The sequence below is a fragment of the Diplotaxodon limnothrissa genome, linkage group LG23 (genome assembly GCF_057381915.1).
Source record: "Diplotaxodon limnothrissa isolate DT_005_m linkage group LG23, D_limnothrissa_male_GT1.1, whole genome shotgun sequence".
Lineage (NCBI taxonomy): Eukaryota > Metazoa > Chordata > Actinopteri > Cichliformes > Cichlidae > Diplotaxodon > Diplotaxodon limnothrissa.
Window position 1 is genome coordinate 47,673,554 of NC_140617.1, and position 18,471 is coordinate 47,692,024.

At 43.4% G+C, this 18,471-nt stretch overlaps 1 pseudogene; it reads right to left on the reverse strand.

Moving 5' to 3' along the window:
• LOC146608969 (uncharacterized) overlaps positions 1-16,677 on the reverse strand; it is a 30,718-nt pseudogene extending 14,041 nt beyond the window's left edge.
• Between the last annotated feature and the right edge of the window lie 1,794 nt (positions 16,678-18,471).

Sequence of the window (18,471 nt, forward strand, 5' to 3'; positions counted from 1 at the left end):
CAGCTGCAGCCCCAATCCGTCTGTCGATCTCCGGCTCCCTTCTCCCATCACTCGCGAACAAGACCCCAAGATACTTGAGTTCCTCCACTTGGGGTAGGAACTCATCCCCGACCCGGAGAGGGCACTCCACCCTTTTCCAGCTGAGAACCATGGCCTCAGATTTGGAGGTGCTGATCCTCATTCCCGCTGCGTCACACTCGGCTGCGAACTGTTCCAGTGCGAGCTGGAGGCCCTCACCCGATGAAGCCAACAGAACCACATCATCCGCAAAAATCAGATGAGATTCTGAGGCCACCAAAGCGAAAGCCCTCCGCCACTTGGCTGTGCCTAGAAATCCTGTCCATAAAAATTATGAACAGAATTGGTGACAAAGGGCAGCCCTGGCGGAGCCCATCACCCACCAGGAACGAGTCCGACTTATTGCCGGCAACGTGAACCAAGCTCTTGCAACGGTTGTATAGGGATCGAATGGCCCGTAGCAATGGGCCAGACATCCCAAACTCCTGCAACACCTCCCACAGGACACCCCGAGGGACACGGTCGAATGCCTTCTCCAAGTCCACAAAACACATGTAGACTGGTTGGGCAAACTCCCATGCGCCCTCAAGTATCCTTGAGAGGATAAAGAGCTGGTCCAGTGTTCCACAACCAGGACGAAAACCGCATTGTTCCTCCTGTATCCGAGGTTCAACTAGTGGACGGACTCTCCTTTCCAGCACCCTGGCATAGACTTTCCCAGGGAGGCTGAGGAGTGATTTTTTTTCCCCCTGTAGTTGGAACACACCCTCCGGTCCTCCTTCTTAAAGATGGGGACCACCACCCCGGTCTGCCAGTCCACAGGTACTGCCCCTGATCTACACGCAACATTGCACAGGCGTGTCAACCAGGACAGCCCTACAACGTCCAGAGCCTTCAGGAACTCGGGGCGGACCTCATCAACACCAGGGGCTCTGCCACCAAGGAGTTGTTTAACTGCCTCAGTGAACTCGCCCCTGGAAATTGGTGGGTCATTCCCCTCATCCCCAGACTCTCCTTCCTCCTCGGAAGACGTGTCAGTGGGATTACGGAGGTCATCGAAGTATTCCTTCCACCGCCTGACAATTTTCTCAGTCGACGTCAGCAGCGCTCCGCCAGCACTATACACAGTGCAGGTAGAGCACCGCTTTCCCCTCCTGAGGCGCCTGACGGTTTGCCAGAATCTCTTCGAGGCGGTCCGAAAGTCTTTTTCCATGGCCTCTCCGAACTCCTCCCACACCCGAGTTTTTGCTTCAGCCACTGCCCGAGCCGCATTCCGCTTGGCCTGTCGATACCTGTCGGCTGCCTCCGGAGTCCCACAGGCTAACCAAGCCCGATAGGACTCCTTCTTCAGCCTGGTGGCTCCCTTCACCTCTGGTGTCCACCATTTGGTTCAGGGATTACCACCACGGCAGGCACCAACCACCTTGCGGCCGCAGCTCAATGCAGCAGCTTCGGCAATGGAGACGCTGAACATGGTCCATTCGGACTCAATGTCCCCAGTCTCCCTCAGAATGCTGTTGAAGCTCTGCCGGAGGTGTGCGTTGAAGATCTCGCGGACTGGGGCCTCTGCTAGACGTTCCCAGCACACCCTCACTATGCGTTTAGGTGCACCAGGTCTGTCCAGCGTCCTCCCCCGCCACCTGACCCAACTCACCACCAGGTGGTGATTAGTTGACAGCTCAGCCCCTCTCTTTACCAGAGTGTCCAGAACATATGGTCGCAGGTCTGGTGATACGATTACAAAAGGGATCATCGACCTACGGCCTAGAGCGTCCTGGTGCCACGTAAAGTAAAGTGTGCATGTTAGTCCCCATAGGGAAATAGTTCCTCTGCATTTAACCCATTCACCCAGTGAAGCAGTGGGCAGCCACCAGTGTAGCGCCCGGGGAGCAGTGTGTAGGGACGGTACCTTTGATTATTTTGATTTTATTGATTAGCATTCAAATTCAAATCTCAGTGAAAACAGTGGAAAAAAAACAAACAGTGAAAACAGAACAAAAATCTACCATAAAGAAAGAAAGCATGAGACAAGGCTAATCAAAAGGTATTGGCTGAAGCATTTGCTTATTACGCCAACCCTTTTCACAAAATATCTTTTTGTATGCAGCTCCTGTACACAGGGCTTGAAGAAAATAATAAAACAAAGCAAAAACCAAACAAACAAACAAACCAACAAAAAAAAAAAAAACAAAGAAAAAAAAACTTTCCACCTTAGATAAGTAACTACATCAAAGCAAAAGAATCAAGAGGTTGTTTTTTTTTTTTTCTCCTTTTTGCTCTTTTCATTCTTGATTTATATATTTTTTCTAATACTCCATTTTCCTTGTTTAAAAACATGTTTAAAAATAAACTACACCTTTTTAAATCACTGTCATAACTATTCCACAGGTTAACTCCTCTAACAGAAACACATCTCTGCTTTATGTTTGTCCTTATTAGAAATCTGTTCCCCTTAAGTCATATTGACTCTCTCTGACTTTGAACAGCTTCTGAGTACTGGGGCAAAGCAAGTTATTTTGTGCTTTATACATTATCTGTGCCATTTTATATTCAACTAAATCATAAAATTTCAGGGTATTCAGATTAACAAACAAAATGTTAGTTGGTTCTATATAGTTTAATTGGTTTATAATTCTTATAGCTCTTTTTTGTAACTTGAAAATATGAAGAGTGTTCGTTTTATATGCATTACCCCATATCTCCAGACAGTAAGTCATATATGGAAGCAACAGAGTACAATAAAGTGTGTGTGTATAATGATTTTTTGTTCAGGACATGCTTTGTTTTATAGAGAATAGCAATGGTTTTTGACATTTTTGTTTTCACGTGGTTTATATGAGACTTCCAACTCAGCTTATCATCAATTATCACTCCAAGAAATTTATTTTTGTACACTCTTTCAATTTCAATTCCATTAACCCTGATTTTAGATACATTTTTCATTTGTCTAGTGCCAAAAATAATCAATTTTGTTTTCTTTATATTTAATGATAACTTATTTACATCAAACCAGTTTTTTAATATATTTAACTCCTTTTTCGCTGTAGTCAGAAGCTGTTCTAAGTTTTTACCTGAGCAGTACAGAGTGGTATCATCAGCAAACAATACACATTTTAACAGTTTGGAAACACTACATATGTCATTTTTTTATTTATTTATTTTTATATATATATATATATATATATATATATATATATATATATATATATATATATATATATATATATATATATATATATATATATATATATATATATAAATATAAATAAAAGAAAAAAAACACCCAGCACGCCCCTGCGGGCGGTTTATCCTTCAAGCTCGGGTCCTCTACCAGAGGCCTGGGAGCTTGAGGGTCCTGCGCAGTATCTTAGCTGTTCCCAGGACTGCGCTCTTCTGGACAGAGATCTCCGATGTTATTCCCGGGATCTGCTGGAGCCACTCGCCTAGCTTGGGAGTCACCGCACCTAGTGCTCCGATTACCACGGGGACCACCGTTACCTTCACCCTCCACATCCTCTCGAGCTCTTCTCTGAGCCCTTGGTATTTCTCCAGCTTCTCGTGTTCCTTCTTCCTGATATTGCTGTCATTCGGAACCGCTACATCGATCACTATGGCCGTCTTCTTCTGTTTGTCTACCACCACTATGTCCGGTTGGTTAGCCACCACCATTTTGTCCGTCTGTATCTGGAAGTCCCACAGGATCTTAGCTCGGTCATTCTCCACCACCCTTGGGGGCATCTCCCATTTTGACCTCGGGACTTCCAGGTTATACTCGGCACAGATGTTCCTGTACACTACGCCGGCCACTTGGTTATGGCGTTCCATGTATGCCTTGCCTGCTAGCATCTTGCACCCTGCTGTTATGTGCTGGATTGTCTCTGGGGCATCTTTACACAGCCTGCACCTGGGGTCTTGCCTGGTGTGATAGACCCCAGCCTCTATGGATCTTGTACTCAGAGCTTGTTCTTGTGCTGCCATGATTAGTGCCTCTGTGCTGTCTTTCAGTCCAGCTTTGTCCAGCCACTGGTAGGATTTCTGGATATCAGCCACCTCCTCTATCTGCCGGTGGTACATACCGTGCAGGGGCCTGTCCTTCCATGATGGTTCCTCGTCTCCCTCCTCTTTCTTGGGTTTCTGCTGCCTGAGGTATTCACTGAGCACTCGGTCAGTTGGGGCCATCTTCCCAATGTATTCTTGGATGTTCCTTGTCTCATCCTGGACTGTGGTGCTGACACTCACCAGTCCCCGGCCCCCTTCCTTCCGCTTAGCGTACAGTCTCAGGGTGCTGGACTTGGGGTGAAACCCTCCATGCATGGTCAGGAGCTTTCTTGTCTTTATGTCAGTGGCTTCTATCTCCTCCTTTGGCCAGCCTATTACCCCAGCAGGGTACCTGATCACGGGCAGGGCGTATGTGTTGATGGCCCGGATCTTGTTCTTACCATTCAGCTGACTCCTCAGGACTTGCCTGACCCTCTGCAGGTACTTGGTGGTTGCAGCCTTTCTAGCGGCCTCTTCATGGTTCCCATTTGCCTGCGGGATCCCCAGGTACTTGTAACTGTCCTCTATGTCTGCAATGTTGCCTTCTGGTAGTTCAATCCCCTCAGTTCTGACTACCTTCCCTCTCTTTGTTACCATCCGACTACACTTCTCCAGTCCGAACGACATTCCAATGTCATTGCTGTATAGCCTGGTAGTGTGGATCAGTGAATCGATGTCTCGTTCACTCTTGGCATACAGCTTGATGTCATCCATGTGCAGGAGGTGGCTGACAACTGCTCCGTTCCGTAGTCGGTATCCGTAGCCAGTCTTGTTAATGATCTCACTGAGGGGGTTCAGGCCTATGCAGAACAGCAGTGGGGACAGAGCATCTCCTTGGTAGATCCCGCACTTGATGGTAACTTGTGCTATGGGCTTGGAGTTGGCCTCTAGTGTTGTACGCCACATCCCCATTGAGTTCCTGATGAAGGCTCTTAGGGTCCCATTGATCTTGTACAATTCTAGGCATTCCAGTATCCAGCTGTGGGGCATTGAGTCATAGGCCTTCTTGTAATCAATCCAGGCAGTGCACAGGTTGGTCAGTCTGGTCTTGCAGTCTCGGCTGATTGTTCTGTCTACCAGTAGCTGGTGTTTTGCACCTCTGGTATTCTTGCCAATTCCTTTCTGTGTCCCGCTCATGTATTGACCCATGTGCCTGTTCATCTTAGCCGATATGATGCCTGACAGGAGCTTCCATGTAGTACTGAGGCAGGTTATTGGTCGGTAGTTGGAGGGAACCGGTCCCTTCTTGGGGTCCAGGACCGTCCGGCCTTCAGTTAGCCATTCCGGGTGTCTCTCGTTAACTAGCAGCTGGTTCATTTGTGCTGCCAGACGCTCGTGGAGTGCAGTCAGCTTCTTCAGCCAGTAGGCGTGAACCATGTCGGGCCCTGGTGCTGTCCAACTCTTCATACTGGAGACCCTTTCTTGGATATCTGCCACTGTGATGGTTACTGGACCCTGTTCAGGGAGGTCGCTGTGGTCTGCCCTCAGATCCACTAGCCACTGAGCATTGCCGTTATGGGTTGCATCCTTCTCCCATATGCTCTTCCAGTATTGCTCCGTCTCCAGCCTTGGTGGTGCTGTTCTCTTATTGTTCCCTTGCCACTGAGAGTACACCTTTGCTGGTTCTGTGGAGAACAGCTGGTTTATTCTCCTGCCTTCTATCTCTCTGGTGTACCTCCTCAAGCGGCTGGCCAAGGCTGTGAGTCTTTGCTTGGCAGTTTCCACGGCCTCAGGTATGGACAGCTTGCTGTATTTCTTAGGCACCTTATTTGTCGCACCTTTCTGCAACTCTGTTAGTTGGCTAACCTCCCTCCGTGCTACTTTGATCTTGCCCTCTAGCCTCCTTCTCCATGGAGGGTACTGCCCCTTGTGGCTGTTCAACTTGTAGCCAAGCATCTCACTGATCACTGCTGCCGTATTGTAGATCAGCTTGTTAGTGTCGGTAATCGTGGTTGTAGGTATTGCCCGTAGTGCTGCATTAACATCATCTAGCAGACCTTCTGAGGGTACTTCACGTAATCTTGGTAACCGGCTACGGGGGATCCAGGTTTCAAGCTTGGCCATGATCCTATTTTTCAGGTCAGTTCCTCTCGCACTCAACGATCCTTCTCCTATCGCACTTGGGGCTATGTACCCAATCTCGGGTGGGGGTGATGATATCTCCCCCCTGACCTGGCGTCCTGACTCCTCCTTGCCGTAGCATTTGTGTTGTACCTCGTCAATCTCTAGCTGTGAGAGCAGTCCCTTCTTTCGAATGTTGGAACACTGAGCTACTAGTTGTTTCGCCGTCATTGTGGATGTTGGGTATCGAAGAATCCATAGGTCCCTCATCCTATTCATGTAGCCCCTTCCGCCGGGGTTACTTGCGTAGTAGCATTCCAACAACGCCCTGTTTTCGTCCCTTGCCCACCGATGCCTTCTTGTTCCAGTTTTCGTCAGGGTGCCCTGGTTCCTCAACACCTGACGCGGACCTTGTTGATCCGGGCGACGTCCGAGCCGGCATGCCTTCATATTTATCTGTCTCGCTCATGTCTGCGGTAGGCTTGCTTAGCATAGGGGGTCTAGCCTTAGGACCCTTACTGGATACAGACGCCCCAGGCAGGAATCGAACTTGCGATCCTCTGTTCCAAAGGCGTGTAGTTTAACCACTACGCTATCCAGCTGCTGGATAGTGTGTGTGTATATATATATATATATATATATATATATATATATATATATATATATATATATATATATATATATATATATATATATATATATATATATATATATATATATATATATATATATATATATATATATATATATATATATATATATATATATATATATATATATATATATATATATATATATATATATATATATATAATAATAATTTAGGGCCCAGCACAGAGCCCTGAGGAACACCACAAGTTACCTTCAACTGCTTAGATTTTACATTATTGAATTCGACATATTGATATCTTTCATCCAGGTAACTTTTCATCCACTTGTATGCTATCCCTCTTATGCCATATCTCTCTAGTTTATTCATTAATATAGAATGATCAATTGTATCAAACGCCTTTTTTAAGTCTATAAAAACACCAACAGTATATTCCTTATTATCTATTGCATTAGATATCCCTTCAACAAGTTCCATCACTGCCATTGAAGTGGACCTTTTCACTCTAAAGCCATATTGTTTATCACTTAGGAGATTATGCTTCTCAATATATTTATCAAGTCTATTAACAAATAACTTTTCTAAAATTTTTGAGAACTGTGGGAGTAGTGATATTGGCCTGTGATTGGTAAACTGACATCTCTCTCCGTTTTTATGGATTGGAATAACTTTTGCTATTTTCATTTGTGAGGGAAACACACCAGTTTGAAAGGACAGATTACAAATGTATGCGAAAGGTTGCACTATATATTCTATAATACTTTTAACTAATATCATGTCAATACCAAAACAGTCAGTGGACTTTTTATTTTTAAATGCCTTCACAATGTTAATTATTTCTCTATGAGTTGCAGCACCAATAAACATGGAGGACACATTCTGAGTAATATGTTTATTTAGGTCGTTATTATTTCTTGACTCTGGAATTTCTTTTGCTAAATTAAAGCCAATATTTACAAAGAAATCATTAAATTCATTTGCAGTGTCTTTAGTTTTATCAAGCACAATATCTTTATCTTTTTTAAAATAATCTGGATAATTCTTATTTTTTGAGCCCTTTTTGATTATACTGTTTAATATCCTCCATGTTTCTTGTGTGTTACTTCTACTTTGCTCCAATAATTTGTGGTAATATTCTTTCTTACTTGTTCTTATAATATTTACTAATCTATTTTTATATAACTTGTACTTTATTTCAGCATCTTTTGTCCTCTGTTTTATGAATCTCTTATATAGATTATTTTTCTTTTTACATGCATCTTCTATCCCCTTTGTGATCCATGGCTTATTTGATCTGTGATGCTTTCTAGTGATTTTCATTAAAGGACAATGTTTTTCATATAGTGAAATTACAGTTGATAAGAATGCATCATATGCACTATTTGAATCTTCATTTGCAAAAACCTCATTCCAATTGTGTTCCTTTAAGTCCACCTGGAGGGCAGCAATGGCTCTTGTTGTTCTATGTCGTATCATATCAAATATTTGATTCTTTTGTGTAGTTTTAATCCCAAAATAATTTTGAAAAATTGCAAAAACAGGAAGATGATCGCTTATATCAGTTATAAGAAGTCCACCTATTTCATGGTCAATTTTATTTGTGAATATATTATCTATCAATGTAGCTGTATCAATTGTTATTCTACTTGGTTTTATAATTACAGGGAAAAGGGAGTTACTATACATTGTATTTATGAAATCCGTTGTTTTCTGATGTCCATTTGGGTTTAGCAAATCTATATTAAAATCACCACAAATTATTTGCACTTTTTTTATCATTTAGGTTGCTAAACATAGCAGCAAGTTTTTCATTGAATATCTCAAGGCATGAACCTGGTGTCCTATAGATGCAACTTATAATTATATTGTTAGCTTTTTCAACATGAATTTCAATAGTGACACATTCCAATATGTTATCTATGGTGCTTGACATACATTCAATCAGACTACATTTCAAAACTTTATCTACATATAAAGCAACACCGCCTCCTTTTTTATTCACCCTGTTCATTGTAAATAATTCGTATCCTTCCAGTCCCATTTCACTAACTTTCTCATTATCGAGCCATGTTTCTGATATTGCAATTATATTAAACTTTTTCTAAAATTACAGAATGTTTAAGTAAGTTAAAAAATTTTTATACAGGCTTCTACTATTGAAATGTATGACCGACAATGCATTTGCCATTTTAATATTCACATTGAATTGGTCATCTGTATAGTACTCACAAGTATTATTGGTGTTATTGTAGAAGTGGGTATCTGGGTCAATGCTACTTTCAGGGTCATTCATGTTGTGCTCTGCATAGTTAAACGTTTTGAAGTTCGTTTTCTCAGCGTGTGTGGCAAAATAACCACCTTGACAGTCCTTTTCATAATCAAAGTCTTCCTCTTCAATATCTCCGAATGGAAACCTATAATCTGTGTCCAAACTTGTCATTTATGTGTTTTTGTTGTTGTTGTTTCCATTGTTTTTGAGCCATAAGGCCAGAAACACTTTCCATACCCATTGTTCATTATCCAATCGTCACTTTTCCAATAGATTCCATAGCAGATTCCTGATTATTTATATTGCTCTAAGTCTTTGAGTTCTCTTATCATCACAACTTTCGCTTCTTCGGGATTGCCATTTAGTCTTATCATTACTTTGCAGTTCCTCGTCCATGTCGCTTGTATCTTATTTTGTTTTCTCAGGCCTGTCTTGCAATTTCAGCAGTCTTTTTCGTTAAATGTTCATTTAAATACACACCAGTCCCTTTTAGCTTCTTACCCTGTTTCAGTAACTCAATCTTTGTTTTGCGACTCACAAACCGAAGAATGATTGCTGGCTTTGTTTTACTGTCTTTTCTGGGGAGCGTGTGGCATGCTGCAATATGATGGCTCTGAATACTTACATTCTTCGTTTGAAGGAATTTTATCACTTGCTGTTCAAGCGTTTGCAGCTCCTCTACCGGGGCATCTTCACCGTCTTTACCTCCGCCAGCTGTTACTCTGGCGTAGGTTCGGTGTTGCGTCTCCAGACCACTTATGACTAAATCATCCATTCTTGTGTATTGTTCAAGGTCCTCGATTCGCCGTTCCAAGTCGTCTATTTTCTTGTCCTTTATGAGGTTTTTTAGTTTTATTTCATCCATTAGGTCATGTAGCATACCTTGTTGTTTAGCCACTTTGCTCAGTTCATCAGACATGAAATTAAGCGATTTTCCTAATCTCCTCCAACTCCTCTTCAACTCCTGGGTTTGCTTTTTTAGGTGGCATTTTGAAAATGATGAGATTGGTATTTCCTTGTGATGGCCCGTTGATTTACTTGTTGGTGCCTTGCTAGAGGAGCCTGGGCCCAGTGGCTGCTGGAGGATCCTACCTTGCTCAGGGGTACCTCAGGGTAGCCGTTCAGTGGAGTCGAACCCCCGACCTTCCGATCATGGGGCCACCACTCTACCTACTGAGCTATCCCTGCACTTATGGACACTCTTATACTCGAACAGGGTGTTCGTTATGGCCAAACTGATTAGCACAGAAGTCCAATAACAAAACACTGCTCGGGTTCAGATCAGGGAGTACCCGTTCCTCCCAATCACGCCCCTCCAGGTCTCGCTGTCATTACCCACGTGAGCATTGAAGTCTCCCAGCAGGACAACAGTCTCCAGGTGGAGCACCTTCCAGCACCCCCCAAGGGACTCTAAGAAGGCTGGGTACTCCGAACTGCCACTCGGCGCAGATGACAGTCAGGACCTGTTCCCCGACCGCAAGTCGCAGGGAACAAACCCCAACGTACCGGCAGCAAGCCAAGGGGATATTAGAATACCCACCCAAGCCCACCGCCTCTCACCAGGGGCAACTCCAGACTGAGACAGAGTCCAGCCCCTCTCCAGGAGACTGGTTCCAGAGCCCAAGCCATGCGTAGAGGTGAGCCTGACTATATCTAGCCGGTACCTCTCAACCTCACACACCAAGTCAGGCTCCTTCCCCACCAGAGAGGTGACATTCCATGTCCCTATTGCCAGTCTTGGCAGCCGGGGGTCAGTCCGCCAGGGCTTCCGCTCCTGGCTGCCACCTGGCACACAATGCACCCGACCCCTATGGTGCCTCCTGCGGGTGGTGGGCCTGCGGGAGGATGGGCCCATGTCTCCTCTTCGGGCTGTGCCCGGCCGGGCCCCATGGACTAAGGCCCGGCCACCAGACGCTCGCCCTCGGGCACCCTCCCCGGGCCTGGCTCCAGGGCGGGGCCCCAGTAACCCTATCCCGGACAGGGTAAACTGTTCCCTCAATGTTCTTTTCATAAGGGTCTTCTGAATTGCTCTTTGTCTGGTCCCTCACCCAGGACCAATTTGCCATGGGAGACCCTACCAGGGGACAAAAGCCCCCAGACAACATAGCCCCTGGGATCCCTGGGACACACAAACCCCTCCACCACGATAAGGTAGCGATTCAAGGAGGAGAACCACAAAAGACCTGCAACATACCTGAGTGGTGAATTCATTGCGATCTGTGTGTCCAGCGGATTGAGGAATTTCCCGGCGAATCTTGTTGACTGTGCCAAGGATGGTGGTTTTCCGTCAAAGACGTTTTTGCGCAAGTGAAAGCGATGTGAAGAAATTGTCCGTGGTAACATTTCTGCCCTTGTCTAGGATCAATCAGCCTCATCACTACATTTTCAGACAGTCTCTCTCCCCACTGGATTGGGGTCCTTGCCAAGATATGGGAGGACATTGCAAATGTACTTGGATTTTAGGTCACAAGCCACCCAGAACTTGATCCCAAACTTGTCAGGTTTACTTGCAATATACTGCAGGAAACGGCACAGAGTCTTTGATGGGAAAAGCTGTTCATCAACAGTGATATGATCTCACTCACTATGTATTAATAGACCTCTCTGCATTGAATCATATCTGTTATTAACCTCTGTCTCTCTTCCACAGCATGTCTTTTATCCTGTCTTCCTTCTCTCACCCCAACCGGTCGCAGCAGATGGCCGCCCCTCCCTGAGCCTGGTTCTGCCAGAGGTTTCTTCCTGTTAAAAGGGAGTTTTTCCTTCCCACTGTCGCCAAAGTGCTTGCTCATAGAGGGTCATATGATTGGTGGGTTTTTCTCTGTATCTATGAAGCGCCTTGAGGCGACCTTTGTTGTGATTTGGCGCTATATAAATAAAATTGAATTGAATATGTAGACCAGGGTTGTAGCACGTGATGCAGTTGGTGACAAATGATCCCCACACACTGGAAATTGCAGCGAACTTATCAGTCTTTGCTCAATCACCGCAGGTGGACCTGTCATCAAAAGCGTAGGTGTCGCATGATGTCTTGGAAGTGGTTTCGTGCCATAGTTCCAATTATCTGTGGGTTTCCCAGGTTTAGGGTTGCCAACTCCCTGAAAAATAAATAAGGGACACCTCGTGGCCAGGGCCGGGCAACCCAGTTGTCTTCACCCTTCCCAGCAAGGCTGGACTGGGACAAAAAATCGGCCCGGGCATTTTGACTAGAGACCGGCCCACCAGGATAAAGATTGAAATGTGATGTCATTCAGGGATAAAACCGCAAAGGATTCTGGGAACTTGTGGCAAGAGGTACTAGCGCACGCAGGCTTTCAATTGAACTCAGTTACACAGCGATAAAAAGAAACCCAAAAAATGGCAAGAAGCTGTTGTATTATTAACTGCAATAGCCGGTCGCATGACAGCCACGGGAAGCCGATGGGTAAAGAGATCGTTTTTTTTTTTTTTTTATCGGATTACGTCGTTGAAGTGAAAAATTTTAAGCCATGTTTCCGAAGTAAGAGCCGACGGATGGTCTGGATATACCAAATATAACATCTCAGAACACTCCAGCTCACATGTTAGTCTGATCCAAGCATTCCCACAAAGGTCAGAGTTTTGTAGTAGTTAATGCGTCATTTTTCTTAACATAATTGGTGATATAGGTTACAAGCAAGTCTGGCGCTGAACAGAAATTGTCGCGCTATGCTCCTTTGTTTATTGTGCATAAATAGTGAATTGTCCTGACACAATATTGCGTTTCGCTTCTGTTATAACCATGGTACACTGACAAAACCATATACTTTTATTCACAAGATAAAACAGTTGTTTTGTATCACTAATTGTCCATTGCGATTACAACATACAATATTATTGTCACTGCTACATTTCTGTAATGCTACTGTAACCGGTTTCTGCTTCATCCCGCTGCAACAGTTCGGCCCAAACAGACTCCTCGACTCTGCGTTGTGTAGTGTTTTTAAAAAGACAAGGAGTCTCTGATCGATCGTTGCCACTTTATTTCCTGAATGGAAACAACGGTGTATTATCAGTGCACAGGCTCGCCATACACCACTCCGCACAGCACACTCTCGTATGGCTACGGCAGACTGGCAGCGATTACTGCAGCAATATTACAATTTCTAATATACAATAAAATAACAGCAACAACAAATGATGTACCTGAATGGAAACAACGGTGTATTATCAGTGCACAGGCTCGCCACACACCGCTCTTCAGCTAATCAAACATGTTTTATGTGTCTGTACTACTTAGCTATATTGTGTGCGGAACAATACAACTCACCTCTCGTATGGCTACGGCAGACTGGCAGCGATTACTGCAGCCAGCCACACCGAGAGGGGGGGCGCTGTTTCCCCATTACACTGATATTTGTGGCAAGTGGAATAATACCACAAACACTGTTACACTACCAGAAATTATTTCCACTACTAATTAATTACCGTTGAGCTCAAAGGTCCTATTAATAAACTGTTAATGAATGTGTATTTATGAAGACGATTTGTGAGACTGGTAAACTTATGATATGTACAATAGTCTTTCGTTCTACACGGTGCATTTCAAGGTCCTGTACCCATCCGTCGGTAAACTGTACCTGGGCTTGTTGCAGTGACCTGAAGTTACTAAACTTCATGAGTGTATGCACTCACTCCAAGAAGCGTATAATTATAAATCTGAGCGTGGTGAAAGTTGGGCAGCACGCTGACGTCTTTTGTCCACTCTTTCACTCCTTTGATTTTTTCCTCGTATCTTTTCTTTGTCTTTTCGTCGAGTCTGTCTTTGTACGGACCGGCATTGTTCTCCTTTTGTTTTGTACATTCCTTTTTTGTGCGGCAAAGAAAAAAAAGAAGGTATTGGAACCGGAGAATGAACGTTTTGCGGTGCTGCAAATGTTTGCATTTGATGTGGTACTTGGATTGTTTTGCCACGAGTTCCCGGCATGCAATGCGCGAAAATCACGTGATTGCTAAACAAGGGGGAGGGTGCATCCAGCCTCCTCGGCTGTAATTGGTCCAGCCCAGAGTCGATCATGACCAATTGGCCAATCCAACACCTTTCATTATATATACCCTTCCTAAAAAAAAAAAAAAATCCATCGGCCCATAAAAACAAAAAATCGCCAGCGGCCCACCGGGCAAATGCCCGATGGCCAGTCCAGCTATGCTTCCCAGTGTGGTAGCTCTTTTTTTTGTGTGTGAAATTATTTTTTTAACCATTTGACTTGAAGTTGATTTAAGCAGATGCATATTCTTTGTGATATGAACACATGGGAAACAAATGATCATTTAGCCATTTATTTTTAGCTCAAAATGACAACATTAACACAGTAAAACAGGTCTCCTTCTTAAACAGAAGCCTGTCATGCTTAACTTTTGAGAATATAAGTAAATCTTTCTTTAAAAGAACTCTGTCCTGCTTAACTTAAAATTATATAAATTAATAGAAAACAATAGAAAGAAAAACATTCTTGTAACAGTGCACATATAGTGCATTTAGTACAATTGGCTTCAGTTGAGGTATTATTTCAGCTTTTCTAATGCTAATCAGCTGCTCCTGTTTGTAAACCCGCTTGTTCCCATGATTACGCATCTTAACTCATCATCATTATTCATCTATGTATTACTTTTATGTATTAGTCATCTATTTGTTGTAATCATCTATCCTTGCAGATGTTTATTACACAAAATAAGTTATATTATCACACTTCTGGCCACATAGCGCTGATATTCACTGCACATGCCCATATTAACTTTTTCCAGCCAGGTGTTTTCCTTTTCCCATTCCTCCCTGTACTTTTGCAGCCTTTTTTTTCTTTCTCTGAGCGAACAAACATTGCTGCTCTAATGCTGGGCTCACACTGTGCGGTTTTTGGCCCATTTTGAGACGATTTTTGAGTCGTGCGACCGATTTGGTGATCGGCCCGATTTTGGCCTTCATCATGCGTCGTGTAGTATACGTGGGGTAACGAGAAGCGATTAACACCTCACGACCAGCTCCCGATCATCAATCGCTCGTGAGGGTGTCACCGCAGCCGCTCACACTGCGCACGCGCAAACACGTAAACGTCGGTGAAAAAGACGGAGCAGCACGGCAGTGCAGCGTGTGATCTGGACACAAGCGATGGAGGCACAACTTGTAGAACTTTGGAAAGCTCATCCGAGCCTTTTCGATGTGGCCTCACAAAATGATCACGACCACAACAACCGTGAAAATAGTTGGATTTACACTGCTGCTTAATCACAGCTGCCTGATCAGTGTTTTTCATTAGCAATTTAGCAAAGTTGATGGTGGTGGTGTGTCTGTGTGAGTGAAAGACAGAGAGAGCGAGCGACAGATTTTCTGTTATAACCTTCATGTTATGGAGGCACAGTGTGAGCACTCAGGTCGCATCAGAGCATCGGGCGGTATAGTGTGAGACCTGCATCGTGACCTACCAACTTCTAACCCCTGCGAGTCAATCGTGCAGTTTGAAAATCGCACAGTGTCTGCCCAGCTTTAGGTGTACTGTCATCCGAGACTTGCACCGCAGTGTCGGCGTTTGTTTCCCTGTTGGCCATGCTTGTTGTTGTGGTCATCTGTTGTCTTCCGGTATTTTCTCTGTAAGCGACCTTTCCTCGACCAATGAGATAATCTGAATTGTCATACTCGAATTGTCATAAGTGTGCTGTCAGCTCATTGGTCACAAAGCAGGAGAGGGGCTGGGAATTATGTTTTCAAACAAAGCGTTAATTCAATTAACATTTATAGACTACTTTTGATTCTCACTATATTACGGGACAAAGTGCGTCCCTTATTAGCTCAATACGGGACGTGTGCTTTTGTTTCTAAATACGGGACGATTCCGTATTTTAAGGGACGGTTGGCAACCCTACCCAGGTTTGCTGACCAGCAGTCACGTAGCGATGGAACCCTAGTAACCCCCCGCAAGATGACAATTGCAATAAATGCCATTAGTTCAGGGAGGTCCATGAACCAATGAACATGCTCCGTTTGCTGTGCATGTTGAATACTCCATTCTTGAATGCTATGAAGCATGTCAAGAGTGATGAAACACAGGAAGCTCTGAAGGCGACTCGAGATACTTTTCTTGGCCTTAGCCGTTGGCTCTCCATCTGCAGAGTACGCTTCTATTGGGGTGAAAGGGAGACAGGGCCCCACCTGTTCTTCACGCCACACTGTGCCATCTTTCGCTGTCTCAGTCACCAAACAAGCTCTCTTTTTAGGTTGAGAAGCAGTCTCCTCATCTGCAGTGTGAACAAATTCAAATTGTGAGCAGTGGGAAGGTCAAACGAAATCACAAATGCATGCATAGAAACGAATTATAATTCCAGTATCTCCTCCTCTGTATCGGAATAATGTCTGAAATATCTTACTTACTATATCCACTTACTTGTTTGAAATGAAATGGGGTTAGCTAGTAACCTTAACACCTAACCCAGCACACACAAAAAGTGGAAACTATAAAAAAAAGGTAGAGTAGATATTTCTGTCACTCTGCTCTGCTTTTTTTTTTTAGTATTTTTCACTTGTTTGACATGAAATAGGTTTCATTTCATATTATTTCCTAACCTGAAGACTGATCAGACAGCTCAATTCTAGGTCTCCATCCGAGTCACAAGGGTTGACTTCACTCAGGATCATTTCCAAGGCCTGCTGAGTGGTGAGTCTTCTCTGCATTTTCTGTCCTTGGAGAGGAGGGTCGTGTGTTGTCTTCGTAGCGCTTGTTAAAAATAACACGGCATCCACTTATGCCTTGCGAGCTACTGCCCCAAACATTTTATTAACACCATTCATCCTCTCACACCACAGACCAGTCTTTTATGTGCTCCCCTGGAGGCATTCATGAGCTTTCTTAAATACAGCGCCCCCCTGCTGGTAAACCTTATCATTACATGAACACCTACATATCAACACATCCCCTTTCCTCTGAATTATATATAACATAGGTCTTATAAACTAACATATACACATAATTAATTAATATCTGTGTGTGTGTGTATAGAGAGAGAGAGAGAGAGAGAGAGATCTATATCAAATTTTTATTTATTTATTTTTTTTAAAGAAAAAAGAACATTCAGAAAAACAAAACTTTATTTACTAAGTAAATGAAGATACACCACAGAATTCGTCAGGGCAATGAAGGATTCGGCTAGGTGCAGTGAGATTGTATCCACTGTTCTGACAAAACGTCCTACCGTAGCGTAAATTTATGGTCTTGTCTATCAATCCGTGCTACCTTATCAGAATATGCTACCTTACGTAGTTAATGGCTCCGTCGTATGGGTAGGACGTTCAGATGGCCAAATCACACTATTAAAACGTGCCTCCAGCACACAATCATCTAATGTTGACAAAGAGACATAGAGGGGAAAAGACAGCTGTTTTTATTAGAAGTTATGTGTTTTCCTTACATATTTTTGCATTTATGTTCTTGGTTGCTCTTTATATTTTGCACATGCAAAATGTGCCCATCTTTGGCAAGATTCACACTGCACCTGGAAAGGAAAAATAAATAGCTCATATGTTTGGTGAATACTATTAGTCAACATTTTAAACATGATTAGCAAGTAATGATACTAAGACTTACGTGTTTCTTTTGTTTGGTTTTGTTTTACCATTTCAATCATGCTGCGGTCAGCGTCCGTATCTAACATAGAGCAAACAATGCAGTAATCCTCAGCGTTCCCTGAAACACATTCATGGTTAGGTTTTACTCAAACATTATTTATTGATTAATTAAAAAATAGTAGTAAATTTGTTCCACAAATACTTCATGGCAAATTAGTCCCCTGAATTTTTTTTAATTAGACTTATTTGAAAGTGTTTGAAAAGCACTATTTGTACTGTGCTGTTTAAAAAGCACTATTTAAAATGGAAGTACACACTCTAACGTGATAAGGACTTTACTGGACTTACCTCGATGTTCAAGTAGGGTGCAAGCTATCTGCATTCGCTCCAGCACAACTGCTTCTGTAGTGGTTAATACTTCACTGACCTCTCTCCAAAAGCAAGGTAGTGTTCTGCAAACTGAGATTTCTCATTATTGTAATATAAAGTCCTAATTGCAGCTAACAATAAATGGAATCATTTGAATAAGGGTTACCTTTAACAGCAAAACTCCGCAACTGCTGGAATCCTGTTGGTTGTTGTGTTGCATAGTCTGTAACTGCCACTCCATGGTGTCTTCATGCCCTCTCATCCTCAGAAAATTCCTAGTTGAACAAAAATGTTTGTAATGAAACAAGAAATGTTTTATCTAAGAATAATACCTCAGTATCATGCATACCTCCAGTTGCGCAGAATTTTCCTGTCATAAACACCTTCATTCCCCATGGGGTCTATGAGCAGTATTTTCTGTGCAGAAATGTTGACAATCTAAAGGAAAAAGTTAATAAATTAAAAATCACTATAGTTTTTGCCACTGAAAACCTATTTAAGAATAACACTGAGCAAGAAACTGCTTCACAACAA